This window comes from Somniosus microcephalus, unplaced genomic scaffold, assembly GCF_052327205.1.
Source record: "Somniosus microcephalus isolate GS21.2 unplaced genomic scaffold, FLI_Smic_1.0 unresolved_chr2, whole genome shotgun sequence".
In the NCBI taxonomy this organism is placed as follows: Eukaryota; Metazoa; Chordata; class Chondrichthyes; order Squaliformes; family Somniosidae; genus Somniosus; species Somniosus microcephalus.
In genome coordinates this window covers 38,915,319-38,936,075 of record NW_028225180.1, presented here as the reverse complement: position 1 = coordinate 38,936,075, position 20,757 = coordinate 38,915,319, and positions in this window count along the sequence as shown.

The following is a 20,757-nucleotide window of genomic DNA, read 5'->3' as shown; positions in this document are numbered from 1 at the left end:
AGGACAGTGATCAGGAGCAGGAAACCAGGCTGATTCCTTCTCACTCTCTCTAATACAGGGGTCACTGGACACTGTTCAGGAGTAAGAACCCTGGCTGAATTCCCCTCTCTCTAACCCAAGGGTCACTGGACAGTGATCAGGAGCAGGAATCCTGGCAGATTTCCCCTCTCTCTAACCCAGAGGTCACTGGGCAGTGTTCAGGAGCGGGAACCCTGGCTGATCTCCATTATATCTAACACAGGGAGCACTGGACAGTGATCAGGAGAATGAACCCAGGCTGATTTCCACTCTCTCTAAGCCAGGGATCACTGGACGGTGATCAGGAACAGGAACCCTGGCTGGTTTCCACTCTCTCTACAAGAGTAACTTTAACAGGACTTTACTATTCGAAGGTCAGGGCAAATCTGCCCAATAAATCCTGACACAGCACTTAGATACCGGTGTGGTCACCGTCGGTATTACAGTATACAGCAGCCAAGATAAAGTAGTGCCACACCTAGAATAGTTCTCTTAAAGGTGGACGGTTACATACAATAGTTCTCTTAAAGGTAGAACAGTTACATACACTACAATCCTCCCTTTTTAGCTTACAACATACTTATTCCCCATTAACATAACATCATAACATATATACAACTTATGCAAAACAGTTCACAGATTCAGTCTCTCTGGAGGCTTCCTGACTCTGTCCGGATAACGCCTCGGTGGTGTAGTAGTTTTCGGCGGGGTAGTAGGTTCTTCTGGCAAGGTCGATTCGGCTTGAAGGACAGTGTCAGGTTCATCTGATTCTAGTATTACCAGATCGGAGGTAGGTGCTCTGGGTATCTCTGCTTCAACATTAGCCGTGTAAGGTTGTGGAGTAGGTTGGTCCTTTGTGGATGACCCTATGATCTGGTCAACATGTCGTCTTATGATGCTGTCACCAATGTCCACGGTATACATCAGCGGCCCTAGCCTTTTCCCAATAGTTCCAGGCTGCCATTTCTCGGTACGGTAGTCCCGGGCCAAAACTTGTTGACCTATCTGAAAGGATCTAGTTGGCCTTTCATTCATGCCCTGAAATTGCCAGTTCTCTACGTCCCTTCTGACGTTTGGCTTAATCAAATCCAGCCGGCATCTTAGTCTTCTATTGAAAAACATCATGGCGGGAGTTTGGTTTGTGACCGTATGTGTTGCATTCCTGTACGCCAACAAGAAGTTATCTACCTTATGTTGTAGGTTGATGTCTTCATTACCCATGGCCTTTATGGCCTTCTTGAAGGTCTGGACAAACCTTTCAGCTAATCCATTGGTGGCGGGATGGTATGGGGCTGACGTGTAGTGCTTGACCCCATTCCTTTTTAAGAACTTCCTGAATTCTTCGGACACAAATTGCGGTCCATTATCAGAACAGATCTGTTCCGGCAGGCCATTCCTAGCAAATATGGTCCGTAATACTGTGATGGTTTTTTCCGTGGTGGTGGAGGACATCTTTATTACCTCTGGCCACTTGGAGTGTGCATCCACCGCGATTAGAAACATTGAGTCCATAAATGGACCAGCAAAGTCGACGTGTACCCTTTGCCAAGGAGATGAGGGCCACTCCCATGGATGCAGAGGAGCTTGTGGTGACGCGTTTTGGACCTTCTGGCATCCTAGACAGCTCTTGGTTATTTCTTCGATGTCTCCATCAATACCTGGCCACCACACAAACGCTCTTGCTAGGTTCTTCATTTTCACTCCACCCAGATGCCCCTCGTGAAGCTCCTTTAGCACCTTATGCTGAAGTTTGGGTGGAATCACCACTCTAGATCCACACATCAAGGTTCCTCGGCACACTGACAGCTGTTCTTTTCTTTGCGAAAAAGCGGGCAGCATTGGTTCGCCATGTGCTGGCCATCCCTCCACCGTTAAATCGTAGACTCGTGAGAGAGTCGGATCATTTCTTGTTTCATTTTCGATCATCGAATTTGTTACTGGTAGGCATTCCACTATGGATGAGAGGAACATCTCTACCGGGCCCACTGTAGCCGCCTCTTCTACTACTGGCAATGGTAGGCGCGATAACCCATCAGCATTTCCATGCTGTTTGGACCTTTTGTATTCGATGTCATATTGGTGTGCCCCAAGTAACACGGACCACCTCTGTAGCCTTTGCGCTGTCATAGTGGAAACGGCCTTGTTAGGGTTGAATATGGACACCAACGGCTGGTGGTCTGTCAGTAATGTGAACTTCTTGCCCTGCAGGTAATGATTGAATTTCTTTACTCCCCACACAAGGCTGAGGGCCTCCCTATCTATCTGAGCATAATTTCGCTCAGCGGAGGTCAATGATCGGGACGCAAATGCGACTGGCCTTTCCGAGCCATTTGGTAACTTGTGTGAAAGTACTGCTCCAATTCCATAAGGGGAAGCATCACAAGCTAGACGAAGAGGTAACGTTGGGTTGAAATGAGCCAACACTTCCTCAGAGGTAATCAACGCCTTGCTTCTGCGAAAGGCCTTCTTACAGTCCTCGCTCCACTTCCATGGTACTTCTTTCCGCAACAGAGCATTCAGCGGATGCAGCACCGTGGATAGATTTGGCAGAAACTTGTGGTAATAATTAATCAACCCCAGAAACGATCTCAACTGTGATACATTTTCCGGAGCGGGGGCCTTCACGACAGCTTCTATCTTGTCAGGTGACTTGTGCAGCCCCTCTTGGTCAATGACATGACCGCAGTACGAGATCCGTTTCTGGAAGAACTCACATTTCTGGCGATTAACTCGAAGGCCATATTCCTTCAACCTGGTGAGCACCAGTTTCAAATTTGCGAGGTGTTCCTCCTCGTCCTCTCCTGTAATCAGGATATCGTCCAAGTAACACTGAGTGCTTGGAATCCCCTGTAAGACCTGCTCCATGGCCCTCTGCCAAATTGCTGGAGCCGAAGCTACTCCAAAAACCAGTCTATTATAACGATACAAGCCTCTGTGTGTGTTGATTGTGAGATACTGGCGCGACTCTTCCTCGACTTCCATTTGTAAGTATGCTTGTGCCAGGTCTATCTTGGTGAAGTGTTTCCCGCCAGACAATGAAGCAAAGATATCCTCAATCCGCGGAAGCGGGTATTGTACCGTGTGAAGCACCGGATTAACTGTGATCTTGAAGTCTCCGCAGATGCAGACCTTTCCTGGTCCCCCTGGCTTGTTACTTGATGAAGACTTCATGACGGGAACAATGGGCGTGGCCCACTCACTCCAGTCCACCTTAGACAGTACCCCTGAACGTTCAAGCTCTTCCAGTTCTGCCTCCACAGCAGGTCGTATCGCGTAAGGTACCGATCTGGCTTTGAAAAATTTTGGGCTTGCATGTTCTGCAATCTTGATTTTTGCCTTAATTCCTCTCAGTGTTCCCAGTCCTTGCTGAAATACCTCTTTAGCTTCGTCCAATATTCTGGACAACCGTTCAGGTTTGACATCTTCCTTTCCGGAATCTACCGTCATTGTGTTTAGTGAGTGCCAGTCTATCTTTATTTTCCTGATCCACTCCCGTCCCAGAAGTGGTGGACCTCCCTCGGGTAGCACATACATGTCCATTCCTCGGTGATCTTTGCCCTTGTGTCTCACCTTGACTTTTATCTTTCCGATGGGGTATACTTTATGCCCCGTGTATGTCTGCAATACTATCTCCGTATCCCGTAGGGGAATATGTTTGAACAACTTTTTGTAATCTTGCTTATTCATGACCGTCAACGCCGATCCGGTGTCCACTTCCATTTTCACTTGGACTTTTGCAATCTGTAGTGTGACCCAGATAGTTTGTCGGTCAGCTTCTTTACTCACATTGTGAATCCTCAGACTACCCAGTTCCTTGCTGTTGGAGTCTGAATCCGAATTCTGTTCATCTGTACTCTTCCCAGTCACCTTATGTACCTTCCTGTACTTCTTCTGCGGTGACTTATTATTGCTGGTCTTCTTTCCTGACCGGCATACTTTAGCTATGTGACCAGGCTTGCCACACTTCCTACATTCCTGGTTTTTAAACCAGCATTGGTTCTGATCGTGTGTGGTCTTCCCACAACGATAACATTTCGTTGTACCCAAAGTCATTTGATCCATACTGAGTACCGCTGTCTTCCGCTGCATTTCCGCCATGCCTCTCGCTGCGGCTTCGTGCGATGCTGCAATAAGGACAGCCTTCTCAAGTGTAAGATCGTTCTCTTCGAGCAGTCGTTTTTGTATTCCTTCCTTTGACATTCCGCACACGAACTTGTCTCTCAGTGCCTCTGACAGATTTACCCCAAACTGGCAGTATTTTGCTAGTCTACGCAGTTCAACCAGGTACCCTGCGTTGCTTTCCTCTTTTAGTTGCGTTCTCACGTAAAATTTAGATCGTTCCGCTAACATCAGCGGTGCGGGGTTCAAATGATCCTTCAGGACAGCAACAATATAAGCGAAAGACTGATCCGCCGGTTTAGCTGGTGATAGAAGATGCTTCAATAACCCGTATGTCTTCGCACCCATTGAGTTTAGTAAGGTTAGAGCTTTGTCATAATTTGCTATCTTATTGACCTTACAATATATCTCGATGCGTTCTACATACGTGGCCCAATCTTCCACATCGGAATCGAAACCGTTGATGTTACTACGCTTAGGCATCTTCACCCTCTTCCTGAGAAACAACAACGAAATATTTCTTTAACTTTTTTTTTTCCAAAATGGCGGTTTCCCGCGCTTGCCTTCTTTCCCCGCCCACTTTCAAAATGGCGGTTTCCCGCTTCTGTCTTCTTCCCCGCCTACTGGCGGCTTCCCGCATTTCTTCCCCTGGTGGGAGGGGTAAGCTTTTCCCTCGGGCGACGACCGCTGGCTTTCGGGGTTCGTAGCCTGCGCGTCGGCTTCAGTGCGTTCCTTGTTCCCTTTTCTCGGCAGGGCAACCGGCGCTGGGTACAACCCGTTGACGGCGAACAGTTTCAGCCGCTGGGCTGGATCTCGCTCAGTCTCCCTCGCTCGGGCTCTGTCTCTCCCGCTCGCTCGGGCTCTGTCTCTCCCTCAGCGGCTTCCAATCGCGCCTCCCAGCCCTCTCGCAGTCCGGTGCTTTCCTCCCCGGCTGCGGCTGAGTTCTCCGCGATTTATTTATTTTTATATCTTCCCGCGCCTTACGATCCCGGTCGCAGCGCTTCGTGGCCTCGGTCACTGCCCGGCCTTTTTCACTCCAATCGCGCCTCCCAGCCCTCTCGCAGTCCGGTGCTTTCCTCCCCGGCTGCGGCTGAGTTCACCGCGGTTTATTTATTTTTATATCTTCCCGCGCCTTACGATCCCGGTCGCAGCGCTTCGTGGCCTCGGTTGCTGCCCGGCCTTTTTCGCCGGTCGCGGTCTAGCTGTCTCACGACGCCGTTGCGTCTCCCAGCCCGCTTGTACCGCGGCTTCCGTGCTCCACGCTGCCCCAGTCTCAGCGCCTCTGGGCCCGACTTCTGTCCGGCTCCTTTCCCCCGACCGTGGTCGAGTTCACCGCCCTTATCCTCCGTTTATTTTTTTTTAAATTTTCCCTTTACTCACAGTCACCGTGGCCGACTTGCTTCTCGTGCTGATCGGCTCACTCACCACCGTGGCAGAAGGGACAATCAGTGCCTGTTGCTGATGGAAGGCTTCATGTCTGAATTCTTCCTTCTTCCTTGCTCTGCAGACTCGAGTTTTCTCTCAGCAGAACGACAAGGGCGGGTGCCTCTTCTCGACGCTCGTTAACTGCTTCGGAAGTATTGTTGCCGCAGGGTAAGATCGAACTCGTCGCCACTGTAAAGTCTGTAGGTATTATGGCGAATTAATACACAGACTACAAGAGTAACTTTAACAGGACTTTACTATTCGAAGTTCAGGGCGAATCTGTCCAATAAATCCTGACACAGCACTTATATACCGGTGTGGTCACCGTCGGTATTACAGTATACAGCAGCCAAGATAAAGTAGTGCCACACCTAAAATAGTTCTCTTAAAGGTGGACGGTTACATACAATAGTTCTCTTAAAGGTAGAACAGTTACATACACTACAGATTTCCCCTCCCTCTAACTCAGGGGTCAATGGGCAGTGATCAGGTTTAGGCACTCTGCCTGATTTCCCCTCTCTCTCTAACCTGGGGATAACAGGACAGTGATCAGGAGCTGGACCCCCGGCTGATTACCTATCTCACTAACCCAGGAGTCATTGGGCAGTGATCAGCAGCAGGAACCCTGGTTGATTTCCCTCACTCTCTCTCTAACACAGGGATCACAGGACAGTGATCACGAACAGGAAACCTGGCTGATTTCCCCTCTCTCTAACCCAGAGGTCACTGGGCAGCGATCAGGAGTGGGAAGCCTGGCTGATTTCCACCATATCTAACCCAAGGACCACTGGCTAGCGATCAGGAGAATGACATCTGGCTGATTTCCACTCTCTCTAACCCAGGGATTACAGGACAGTGATCAGGAGCGAGAACCCTGGTTGAGTTCCCCTCTCTCTAACCCAAAGGTCACTGGACAGTGATCTGGAGCAGGAATTGTTGAGTCTGAGTGTTCCAGATATGCTTAATATAAATCACTGGACACAGACAACAAGAATAACTAAAACAGGTCTTTACTAATCGAAGGTCAGGGCTGAACTGCTTAGCAAATTACTACACAGAGTTTATATACCGGTGTGGTCACCACCGGTACTACAATATACAGTAGCCAAGAGAAAGTAGTCCATCTCTTAAGGTAGTCTCTTAAGGTGGTACAGGTTACATACACAACAATTCCTCCCTTTTTAGCTTAACAGTATACATCCCAATTTAAACATAACATGGATAACATATATACAACTTCATGCAAATCTGTTCAAAGATTCAGTCTCTGAGGAGGCCTCCTGATCCGAGATGGATAACGCCTTTCAGGGGTCTCCGGTTCTCGTTGCTGGGGTGACTCATCTAGTTGATCTCTTATGGACTGGACATCATCAGATACATTGGCGTCTGAGGTAGATGCTTCAGGTTCACTAACTTCTTCCACTGGTGTCTCTGTCGTAGTCATGGGTTCGACCCATGTTCTCGAATCTACAAGTTGGTCAGCATGATGCCGTATTACGTTTTCACCAATATCTACCATGTACATCAGGGGTCCTTGTCTGGCACGAATTTTTCCAGATTGCCATTTCTCATTCTTATAGTCCCGGGCTAACACTGGTTGTCCTATTTCGAAACTCCGAGTGGTCTTGTTATTTATATGCTGGAACTGTTTGTTTTCTACTTCCCTCCGCACATTTGGTTTTAACAAGTCCAACCTGGACCGCAACCTCCTGTTATAGAACATCATGGCAGGGCTTTGATTTGTCACTGCATGAGTGGCGTTTCGATATGCCATTAGGAAATTGTCCACCTTGTGTTGTAGTGGAATCTGATCTTCGCTCATGGCCTTTATCGCCTTTTTGAACGTTTGTACAAATCTCTCGGCCAACCCATTTGTAGCCGGATGATATGGGGCAGAGGTATAATGTTTCACCCCATTCTTCTTCATGAATTTCTGGAATTCATCTGACACGAACTGTGGTCCGTTGTCTGAACATATTTGTTCTGGCAATCCATTTCTTGCGAATATCGTTCTTAGCACTGCGATCGTCTTTTCCGAGGTAGTGGTCGCCATCTTAATCACTTCTGGCCATTTAGAATGTGCGTCCACCGCAATTAAAAACATGGAGTCCATGAATGGACCAGCGAAGTCAATATGTACACGTTGCCATGGGGTTGAAGGCCATTCCCATGGATGCAGCGGTGCAATTGGAGGTGTATTTTGAACTTTTTGGCACCCTGAGCAGCTTTTAGTCAGATCCTCTATCTGTTGGTCGATGCCTGGCCACCACACATAAGCCCTAGCAAGGCTTTTCATCTTGACTCCCAACAGATGACCTTCATGCAGTTCCTTTAGAAATCTCTCCCTTAATTTAGGAGGAATAATCACCCGTGTTCCATACATCAATGTTCCTTGACAGACAGACAGCTGTTCTCGTCTGGCTGAGAATGCCGGTAACAGTGGTTCACCATGAGCTGGCCATCCTTTCACTGTCAATTCGTAGACCCGAGACAGTGTCGGGTCGTTCCTGGTTTCTCTTTCAATACTTGCATTGGTGACTGGTAAACATTCGATGATGGTCGAGTGAAATAACTCAACAGGGTCAACTGTCGGTGCCTCTTCCGTTGTAGGTAGTGGCAGGCGCGACAGCCCATCAGCATTACCATGTTGCTTTGTACCTTTGAATTCGATCTGATATTGATGTGCCCCTAGGGAAAGGGACCATCTCTGGAGCCTCTGCGCTGTCATCACCGAAACACCCTTCTTAGGGTTAAAAATGGAAACCAACGGCTGGTGGTCTGTCAGCAGCGTAAACTTTTGCCCTTGCAGGTAATGATTAAATTTTCCTACTCCCCACACAAAGCTGAGAGCCTCCCTATCTATCTGAGCATAGTTGCGCTCAGCGGAGGTCAATGATCTGGATGCGAATGCGACTGGTCTTTCCAAGCCATTTGGCAACTTATGTGAGAGCACTGCCCCAATACCATATGGAGAAGCATCACAAGCTAACCGAATATGCAGCGTTGGGTTAAAGTGAGCCAACACTTCCTTAGAGGTGATCAATGCCTTGCCTTTGTGAAAGGCCCGCTTACAGTCCTCGCTCCACTTCCATGGCACTCCCTTCTGCAAAAGAGCGTTCAGCGGGTGTAGCACTGTGGATAAATTTGGCAGAAACTTATGGTAATAGTTAATCAACCCTAGGAACGACCTCAACTGGGATACATTCTCCGGAGCGGGAGCCTTCACAGCCGCTTCGATCTTGTCAGGTGACTTGGGAAGCCCCTCCTGGTCAATGTCGTGACCACAGTACGAGATTTGCTTCTGAAAGATCTCACATTTCTGGTGATTAACTCGAAGTCCATATTCTTTCAATCTGTTGAGCACCTGTTCCAAATTTGCAAGGTGTTCCTCATCATCATTTCCTGTAATCAGAATGTCGTCCAGGTAACATTGTGTGCCTGGAATTCCCTGTAATACCTGCTCCATGGCCCTTTGCCAAATCGCTGGAGCCGATGCCACTCCAAAAACCAGTCTATTATACCGATATAAGCCCTTATGCGTGTTGATCGTGAGATACTGGCGTGACGCTTCATCAACTTCCATCTGTAAATACGCCAGCGCCAGGTCTATCTTGGTGAAGTGTTTCCCGCCAGCCAACGAAGCGAAGATATCCTCAATCCGTGGAAGCGGATATTGCACCGTGTGAAGCACCGGATTAACAGTGATCTTGAAATCGCCACAGATGCGAACCTTCCCCGGTTCCCCCGGTTTGTTACTCGATGAACGCTTCATGACGGGAACAATGGGCGTGGCCCATTCACTCCAGTCCACCTTTGACAGTACTCCGGAACGTTCTAGTCCTTCCAGCTCAGCTTCCACAGCAGGTCGTATCGCATAAGGTACCGGTCTGGCTTTGAAAAATTTCAGGTTTGCATGTTCTTCAACTTTGATGTTTGCCGTAATTCCTTTCAGTGTTCCCAGTCCCTGCTGGAACACCTCTTTAGCATCGTCCAATATTCTGGGCAGTCGTTTAGGTTTGACATCTTCCTTTTTGCCGGAATCTACAGTTAGTGCTTTTAAGGAATGCCAGTCCATATTTATTCTCCTGATCCATTCCCGTCCCAGTAATGGTGGACCTCCCTCAGGTAACACATACAAGTCCATTCCTCGGCTTTCTTTATCCTTGTGGACCACCTTTACCTTTATCTTTCCAATGGGGTATACTCTTTGCCCCGTGTATGTTTTCAAAACAATCTCCGTATCCCTTAAGGGAATGTGTGGAAATAACCTTTTGTAATCTTGCTTATTCATGACCGTCAATGCCGATCCAGTGTCCAATTCCATCTTCACTTGGACTCCTGCTATCTGAAGTGTGACCCAGATAGTTTGGTGGTCTGCTGTGTTACCCACATTATGTATTCTTAGACAACCCAGTTCCTTACTGCTGGAGTCTGAATCCGTCTTCTGTTCATCCCAAATGTTCTCTGTCACCTTGTGTACCTTTTTGCACTTTTCCTGCGGTGACTTTTTGCTGCTGGTCTTCTTACCTGACCGGCATACTTTAGCTATGTGACCGAGCTTGCCACATTTTCTGCATTCCTGATTTTTGAACTAGCACTGGTTCTGATCGTGCATTGTCCTTTCGCAACGATAACACTTTACTGCACCCAATGCCATTTGATTGGTGCTGAGTTCCGATGACCTTAGTTGCATTTCTGCGGTGCCTCTTGCTGCGGCCTCGTGCGATGCTGCAACGGTGACAGCTTTCTCAAGCGTAAGGTCCTTTTCTTCTAGCAGACGCTTTTGTGTTCCTTCTTTTAATAATCCACACACAAATTTATCTCTCAGAGCATCTGCTAGTCCTGTACCAAACTGACAGTACTTTGATAGCTTACGCAGTTCAATTAAGAATTCAGCGTTGCTTTCCTCTTTCTGCTGCGTTCTGCTGTAAAATTTAAATCGTTCCGCTATCATCAGCGGCGTGGGGTTTAAATGTTCTTGCAGGATTGTAACAATTTTCGCGAAAGTCTGATCCGCCGGTTTATCTGGTGTTATCAGATGCTTCAATAACCCGTACGTCTTCGCCCCCATTGAGTTTAATAATGTTATTGCTTTCTTATCATCTGGTACTTCATTTGCTGTACAATAAACTCCAATGCGTTCTACATACGTGGTCCAATCTTCAACATCACTATCAAAAGCAGTGATGTTACCGTGTTTAGACATCCTTGAATTTTTTTATTTTCCCAAGATGGCGACTTCCCGTGCTTGGCGGCTTTTCCCGCGCTTGTCTTCTTCCCCCGCCGACTACAATGGCGGCTTCCTGCGCTTGGCGGCTTTTCCCGCGCTTGTCTTCTTCCCCCGCTGGCTACAATGGCTCTGACCGCGCTGTTGCCGTTCTCGCCTCCCAGCGGTTCTTACTTTCCCCCGACGCTGCTTTTGCTCCCCCGCGGTTCTCGTGGCCTCAACGCTTCCCTCGTTGCTGCGCTTCTCAGCCCCGATTGCAGCCCGGCCCTTTACACTGGCTGCGGTCAAGTTCTCCGCGGTTCTCGTGGCCTTAACGCTGCCCTTGTCGCTGCGCCTCTCGGCCCCGATTGCAGCCCGGTCCTTTTCACCAGCCGCGGTCGAGTTCTCCACCCTTTTTTCCTCCGGTTTCCCTCCCCTTCTCCACTGACAACGCGGCCAACTTTCTGCCCATGTCGCTAGATCGGCTTACCCACCACCGTGGTAGAAGGATGATCACTGCCTGTCGCTGATGGAGGACTTCGTGGTCAGTAATTTCCCCGGGTTCTCGATGCCTCCCATGCGAATGCGGTGCTCAGCAGGATGATGAGGGCGGATGCCTCTTCTCGACGCCCGTTCTGGGGACGAAGCTGCCTTGGATGCAAACTGCCGCAGGGTAAGATCGGACTCGTCACCACTGTTGAGTCTGAGTGTTCCAGATATGCTTAATATAAATCACTGGACACAGACAACAAGAATAACTAAAACAGGTCTTTACTAATCGAAGGTCAGGGCTGAACTGCTTAGCAAATTACTACACAGAGTTTATATACTGGTGTGGTCACCACCGGTACTACAATATACAGTAGCCAAGAGAAAGTAGTCCATCTCTTAAGGTAGTCTCTTAAGGTGGTACAGGTTACATACACAACAGGAATCCTGGCTGATTTCCCCTCTCTCTAACCTAGGTTTCATGGGGCAGTGATCAGGAGCTGGAACCCTGGCTGATTTCTCCTTCTCCCTAACCCATGGGTCATTGGGCAGTGATCAGGAGCAAGAACCCAGGCTGACTTCCACTCTCACCCTAACCCTGATATCACTGGACAGCGATCAGAATTAGGCACCTTGGCTGATTTCCGCTCTCTCTCTAACCCAGGGATCACTGGACAGTGATCAGAAACCCTGGCTGATTTCCACTCTCTCTAACCCAGGGATCACTGGACAGTGATCAGAAACCCTGGCTGATTTCCACTCTCTCTAACCCAGGGATCACTGGACAGTGATCAGGAGCAGGAACCCTGGCTGATTTCTTCTTCCGTCGCCTTCGTCCCCGTGCCCACTTCTTTGGCCAGGAGTCTTCCCTGCGCATGGCTGACCCTTTCTCCCACTTTCTAAATTCTCGTTCTACTTGGACCCCTCCTTCTGGCCTCTTACCCTCTCTAGATCTTTTCATTGCTAACTGCCGACGTGACATCGGCCGTCTCCATTTCTCTGCTCCCCTCTCTCACTCCAACCTACCTCCCTCTGAACTTGCAGCACTCCGTTCTCTCCGATCCAACCCTAACATTATCATTAAACCTGCTGATAAGGGTGATGCTGTTGTTGTTTGGCGAACCGACCTCTACTGTGCAGAAGCTGAACGGCAACTCTCCAACACCTCCTCCTACCTCCGCCTGGACCATGACCCCACTAGTAAGCATCAAGCCATTGTTTCCAAGACTGTCACTGACCTCATCTCCTCTGGAGATCTTTCCTCCATGGCCGCCAACCTCATAGTCCCCCAACCCCGCACAGCCTGCTTCTACCTCCTTCCCAAGATCCACAAACAGGACTGTCCTGGTAGACCCATCGTTTCAGCCTGTTCTTGCCCCACGGAACTTATCTCTTCCTATCTCGACTCTATTTTTTCTCCCCTTGTCCAGTCTCTTCCCACCTACATTCGCGACTCTTCCGACGCCCTCCGTCACTTTAACAGTTTCCCGTTTCCTGGCCCCAACCGTATCCTTTTCACTATGGACGTCCAATCCCTGAATACCTCCATCCCCCACCAGGACGGCCTTCGGGCGCTCCGTTTCTTCCTTCACTTTTTCCAGTTCTGATGAAGGGTCCCAGGCCTGAAACGTTAACTCTGTTTCTCTCTCCACGGAGGCTGTCTGGCCTGCTGAGTATTTCCAGCATTTTCTCTTGTTATTTCTGATTTCTCCTTCTCTCTAACCCAGGGGTCGCTGGACAGTGATCAGTAGCAGGAACCCTGGCTGATTTCCAAACTCTCTAGCCCAGTGACCAGAGGAAAGTGATCAAGAGCAGGACACCTGGCTGATTCCTTCTCTCTCTCTCTAACCCAGGGGTCACTGGATACTGATCAGGAGCAAGAACCCTGGCTGATTTCCACTCTCACTAACCCAGGGGTCACTGGATACTGATCAGTAGCAGGAATACTGGCTGATTTCCACTCTCTCTAACCAAGGGGTCAATGGACAGTGATCAATAGCAGGAACCCTGGCTGATTTCCACTTTCTCTCTAATCCAGGGGTCACTGGGCAGTGATCAGCAGCAGGAACCTTGGCTGATTTCTCCTTTTCTCTAACCACGGGGTCTCTGGACAGTGAAAAGTAGCTGGAACTGTAACTGTAACCTTTAAGGGGGGAACTATCTTTTACAGCTCATGTATACTGCAGTACCGGCAGTGACCAGACCTGTATAGACCTGTATATAGCACTGAGTAGTAATCTGTACAGATCAGTTCAGTGTGAGCCACGTTGAGTAAACACCTGTTGTACCGTTCTCCTGCAGTCTGTGCCTTATTATACACGGACACAACATTGGCGACAAGGCAAGTTCGAACCTACCTGCAACTCTGCATCACCTCCCGGGGATTCGTTCCTGGAGATCAGTGGATTGGATGTCAAGGCCAGACTCGGGCGTTGACCACGGGCAACCACCCAGTCATCCAGCAGAGACTCAAGAATTGCAGGGGAGGCTGTCGAGAGCCAGGCTTGGCTTTCCAGTCGAGGTGGTCCAGCGAAACAGGCTGGCAACAGGTAGTGCGCAGACCCTTCCCGGATGGCGGCGGGCTAGAGCCCGACCGAGCGGCACAGCAAAGGGCCGAGCAGAGTCGACGGGGGAGAGAGAGAGAGGGCAGAGCGCACAGGGCGCAGCCGGTGTTCAGGGGCCGAGCAGTGTCGAAGAGGGAGAGAGAGACGCACAGAAACCCGCGAGGTGCCGCCATTGCCACGAGGACCGCCGAGAGCGGCATTGGCAGCAGCGCAGGAGAAGCGCGCGAAACCTACAGGGCGCCGCCATTGCCACGAGAACCGCTGGGAGCGGCGTTGGCAGCAGCGGGGGAGGAAGGAAAGCGCGGGAGACACAATTTTAAGCCATTGGGAGAAGCCATTTTAAACCACACCCAAAATGCCGAAGAGTGGCAGTATCACCGCATTTGACAATGAAGTCGAAGATTGGACTACATATGTCGAACGAATAGAGGAATACTGCAAGGCAAATGAGGTGTCAGATGACAAGAAAGCGTCGGTATTGTTAAATTAATGGGTGCAAAGATGTATGGTTTATTACGAAATCTAGTAACCCCAACGAAGCCAATGGAAAAGAGTTTTGAAGACATAGTAATGATAGTACAGGAACATTTAAACCCCACACCGCTGCTGATAGCAGAAAGATTCAAGTTTCACAAACGGAACCAGCATAAGGATGAAAGCAATGCTGATTATTTAACAGAACTGCGCAAACTATCGAAACACGGCCAGTTTGGAGCAGGACTGGCAGATACCTTAAGGGACAAGTTTGTGTGTGGGCTTCAAAGTGAAGGAACCCAGAAACGGCTTTTATCTGAAAAGGACCTTACGCTGGAAAAGGCTTTCAGCATTGCGGTATCATATGAAGCAGCAGCACGGAGCGCTGCAGAGATACAACAGAGACTGCAAGAATATGGCACAAACGAAATGTCATATGGAACAGAGAAGTGCTATCGCTGCGGCAGAACAACACACGACCAGAATGATTGCTGGTTCAAAGACAAAGTGTGCAGACAGTGTGGAAAAGTAGGGCACATAGCACGAGTCTGCAGGTTGGGAAAGAAAACCAGCAATAAGAAACCTACCAAAGAAAAGTACAAGAAGGTACATAAGATGACGGAGGATAGTTCAGATGAACAAAAGAGTGATAACGACTCCAAAAGCAGGGAACTGAGTTGTCTGAAACTACATAATGTGATCACAACGGAGGATCACCGAACCATTTGGGTCACTCTCAAGGTAGCAGGAGTCCAGGTAATGATGGAATTGGACACAGGATCAGCCCTAACAGTCATAAACCGACGGGACTACGAGCGGCTATTTTCACACATACCCTTGAGAGACACAAAAATTATTTTGAAGACGTACACGGGGCAAAAAGTCTAACCCAAAGGAAAAATAAGAGTGACCGTTATATATAACGGTAAGGAAACACCAAAACTAGACCTGTATGTATTGCAAGATGGAGGACCACCATTACTGGGACGTGAATGGATCCAGAAAATTCAAATGGATTGGCATTCCATACAGACACTGACTGTGGCTGACAAAAAGGCTGACGATGTCACACCTGGACGACTGTCAAAGATCCTAACTGACACGAAAGAAGTGTTCCAGGAAGGACTCGGAACGCTAAAAGGCATGAAAGCGACGATTAAAATTGAAGAAAACGCAAGGCCAAAATTTTTTAAGGCCAGACCGGTACCTTATGCGATCCGCCCAGCCGTCGAAGCAGAGCTGGAGAGTCTGGAACGTTCAGGTGTACTGTCCAAGGTAGACTGGAGCGACTGTACTACATCCATTGTCCCTGTGATGAAAAACTCATTGAGCAGCACGCCTGGGGAACCAAGGAAGATTCGCACCTGTGGGGACTTTAAGGTAACAGCGTACAATATCCACTTCCGCGGATTGAAGATATTTTCGCCTCGCTATCTGGAGGGAAACGCTTCACGAAGATTGATCTATCCAAGGCGTATCTGCAAATGGAGGTAGAAGAAGCATCAAAAAAATACCTCACAATCAACACCCATAAAGGTCTCTGCCAATACAACCGGCTGGTATTCGGGGTAGCATCAGCTCCGGCTATTTGGCAGAGGGCAATGGAACAAGACCTGCAAGGGATCCCAGGGACCCAGTGTTATTTGGACGACATCCTGGTCACGGGCGAAAATGACAGTGAGCACCTTGCCAACCTGGAGCAGGTGCTCACTAGATTGCAGGAATATGGGCTCCAAGCTAACTGCCCCAAATGTGAGTTATTTAGAAAACCGATCTCGTATTGTGGCCACGTTATCGATAAAGAGGGGTTACATAAGTCCCTAGAGAAGATTGAGGCAGTAGTCAAGGCTCCAGCAGCGGAAAATGTGTCACAACTGAGGTCGTTCCTTGGGCTGGTAAACTACTACCATAAGTTCTTGCCAAATTTGTCTACAATACTACACCCACTGAAAACCCTACTGCAAACTGGGGTGCCATGGAAGTGGAGTGACGAATGTAGATGAGCTTTCCAGAAGAGCAAAACACTAATCACATCGAAAGAGGTATTGGCCCATTACAACCCAGCATTACCAATTCGGTTGGCATGTGATGCGTCACCCTACGGCATTGGAGCGGTGCTGTCGCACAAATTCTCGGACGGCTCAGAGGGGTCAATAGCCTTTGCGTCACGATCACTAACCTCAGCCGAGCGTAACTATGCCCAGATTGACAGGGAGGCCCTCAGCCTAGTGTGGGGAGTGAAAAAGTTCAATCACTATCTGCACGGGCAGAAATTCACCTTGCTGACTGATCACCAGCCTCTTGTCTCCATTTTTAATCCGAAGAAGGGTGTTCCGGTGATGACTGCTCAATGACTACAAAGATGGTCACTCTTTCTAGGGGTGCACCACTATGAGATTGAATATAAGGGCACGAAACAGCATGGAAATGCTGATGGGCTATCACGCCTGCCACTGCCTACTGCGGAGGAAGCACCAGCAGTGGATCCTGTCGAAATATTCCATTCGACTATAGTTGAATACCTCCCGGTAACTAACGTTTGTATCGAAAAGGAAACCCGAAATGACCCGACACTGTCTCGGTTATATGATTTGACGGTTAAGGGATGGCCAGCACATGGCGACTCACTGTTGCCAGCATTCTCGACAAGGAGAGAACAGCTGTCAGTGTGCCGGGGGACCTTGATGTGTGGATCCCGAGTGGTAATTCCACCCAAGTTAAGGGATTGAGTGCTCAATGAGCTTCATGAAGGTCATCTGGGAGGGGTAAAAATGAAAAGCCTAGCTGTCCGGGAATCGATAAACAAATCGAGGACCTGACCAAGAGTTGCTCAGGATGCCAGAAAGTCCAAAATGCACCACCCCAGGCCCCTCTACACCCATGGGAGTGGCCCTCATCTCCATGGCAACGGGTGCGTATTGATTTTGCTGGTCCATTCATGGACTCAATGTTTTTAGTAGCCATGGATGCGCACTTGAAATGGCCTGAGGTCATCAAAATGTCCTTCACGACCACGGAGAAAACGATTGCAGTCCTACGGACCATTTTTGCCAGGAATGGCTTGCCAGAACAGATTTGCTCTGACAATGGACCACAGTTTGTGTCCGAAGAGTTCCGGAGGTTCTTGAAAAAGAATGGGGTAAAGCATTACACATCCGCCCCGTATCATCCAGCCACAAATGGTTTGGCTGAGAGGTTCGTACAAACCTTTAAGAAGGCAATAAAGGCTATGTACAATGAAAACATTCCGCTGCAGCACAAGGTGGACAATTTCCTGTTCGCCTACCAGAATGCGACACATGCAGTCACCAACCAGGCCCCAGCCATGATGTTCTTTAAACGAAGGTTAAGATCTCGCCTGGATTTGCTCAGACCAAACGTACGAAGAGATGTTGAGAGTAAGCAATTCCAGCACATCCATGAGAAGCCAACAAGGAGCTTTAATGTAGGGCAACCAGTCTTGGCCCGCGACTACCGAACAGAAATATGGCAGCCAGGAACGATATGCACACAGCAGGGCCCACTAATGGACACAGTGGACGTTGGGGAGAGCATCGTGAAACGCCATGCTGACCAGATCTAAAGTCACAGGAACAAGTCAACCCCATGCCTCGCCCGTACGTACCTGGTGATGAACCCAATGTACAGGTCGCATCTACCCCAGAAACAATAGCATCGGAAGCTGATGAACCAACCGACGACAGGGGGCCAGAATCACCTCCGCACCAAGAGCAAGACACTCGGGAAAGGCACTATCCAGAAATGATCAGGAAGCCTCCCCAAAGACTGAATATATAAATAGACTATTTTCAGCTAATGTTGCATGTTAAAAGTGTTAATTGTAATTAGTTTGATATTTAATTGTTAAATGAGTGTTATGGTACTGTTAATCTAAAAGGGGAGGAATTGTAATGTATATACCTTTAAGGGGGGAACTATCTTTTAAAGCTCATGTATACTGCAGTACCGGCAGTGACCAGACCTGTATATAGCACTGAGTAGTAATCTGTACAGATCAGTTCAGTGTGAGTCACGTTGAGTAAACACCTGTTGTACCGTTCTCCTGCAGTCTGTGTCTTATTATACACAGACACAACAGGAACCATGGCTGATTTCCACTCTCTCTAACCCAGGGGTCTCTGGACAGTTCTCAGTAGCAGGAACCCTGGCTGATTTCCTCTCTCTAACCCAGGGAGCACAGGACAGTGATCAGGAGCAGGACACCTGGCTGATTTCCTCTCTCTCTCTCTAACCCAGCGGTCACTGGACACTGATCAGCAGTAAGAACCCTGGCTGATTTCCACTCTCACTAACCCAGGGGTTGCTGGACAGTGATCAGGAACTGGGACCCTAGCTGATTTCCACTCTCTCTGTAAACCAGCGATCACTGGACAGTGATCAGGAGCAGGAACCCTGGTTGCTTTCCTCTCTCTCTAAAACAGGGGTCACTGGGCAGTGATCAGGAGCAACAACCCTGGCTGATTTTCCATCTCTCTAAACCAGGGGTTACTGGAGAGTGATCAGCAGCAGGAACTCTGGCTTGTACTGTACGTACCTTTAAGAGGAACTATGTTTTTGAAGCCCCTGTATACTGTAGTACCAGTAGTGACCACTCGGGTATATAAGCCTGTGTAGCGTCTTGTGTTGTTAGTTCACCTCCAGACTTTGTTCAGTAAACACTTGTTAAATCAACTCCTGAATTCCGTGTCTCCATTAACACACGGATCTAACAGTGGCGACGAGTTAGAAACGAACTTACCTGCAATTCGGCAGCATCTCAAGGGGATAGATTCCTCAGACGAAGGTCGAAGCCAGAAGCAAGAAAAAAAAATAACTCGAAAACGATGGCTAGGCTTGGTCTCCAGTCTGTGGCTTCCCTAGCTAAACGGGCTGGTGGCAGTCAGTGCACTGATCCTTCCTGGGCTGCAGCGGGCTAGAGCTCGATCGGGTGGCTCTGCAACGGGTCCGGGCAGCGAGTCAGGAAGCAGAAGCAAAGAGAGAGAGAGGGTGGAGCACTCAGGGCGCGGCCGATGCGGCAAAGCAGGTCGGCGTTCGGACTGAACAGTGGGAGGGGAAAGTCCCAGAGGGTCCGCTCCACGATGGTAACGGTTCTCCAAGTAACGGAGAAACTATTGAAGCGATATATAAAAAAAACATAGAAATACCGCGAAAAGCTGCAGGTCGCAACGGGAACCGTGGAGAACATCGTTGGCAGCAGCGGCAGCAGCGGGAAAGCACGGGAGGCGCCATCTTAACTCGGCGGGGAAGAAAGAAAAGCGCGGGAAGCGCCATTGTAGATTTTCAAGATGCCGAAGACTGGCAATAATACTGCTTTCGATAGTGATATAGAAGATTGGACCACATATATGGAAAGAGTGGAGGTATATTGCAAGGCGAATGAAGTAGCAGATGATAAAAAGGCATCGGTACTTCTAAATCTGATGGGCGCAAGGACATACAGGCTGTTATGAAACTTGATCACTCCAGCCAAACCGATGGGCAAGAATTTTAATGAGATTGTTGATACCTTACAGGAGCACTTAAACCCAACACCGCTGCTGATAGCGGAATGATTCAAATTCTTCAGGAGGAATCAGCACAAGAATGAAAGTAACGCTGATTACCTCACCTAATTACGAAAGCTGTCAAAGCACTGCCAATTCGGGGCAGGACTGGCAGATTCTCTATGAGACAAATTCGTCTGTGGTCTCCTAAGCGAAGGAACACAGAAAAGACTACTTTCTGAGAAAGATTTGACACTGGACAAGGCTTTCAGTGTGGCTGTATCATACGAAGCAGCAGCAAGAGGAGCTGCAGGGATACAGCAAAAGCCACAGGACTTCGGCATCCATGAAATGACACGGGGTTTCGAGAGATGTTATCGCTGCGGCAGATCCACCCATGACCAGAAGGACTGCTGGTTCAAGGGCAAAGCATGTAGGCAATGCGGAAAGATGGGACACATTGCACGTGTATGCAGATCTGGAAAGAAATCCGCTGACAGTAAAAAGGTCAATAAGGAAAAGTACAGAAAGGTACAAATGATGATGGACAGTAGCTCCAAAGACCAGAAGAGCGATAGTGACTCCGGAAACAAGACACTAAGCTGTCTCAAATTACATAATGTAATTGCCAAAGAAGATTACCAGACCATTTGGGTTACCCTCACGATAGCGGGGTCCCCAGTCAAAATGGAGCTAGACACAGGATCAGCTCTGACCGTCATGTGTCGACGGGATTACGAGCGGCTATTTCCGCATATACCTTTGAAAGACACATCCATTGTCTTGAAGACATATACGGGGCAGAAAGTATACCCCAGAGGGAAAATAAGGGTGCCTGTTGTATACAATGGCAAGGAAATACAGAAGTTGTATTTATACGTTCTGCAAGATGGTGGTCCACCGTTGTTGGGACGTGAATGGATCAGAAAGATACGTTTAGACTGGCACTCCATTCAGG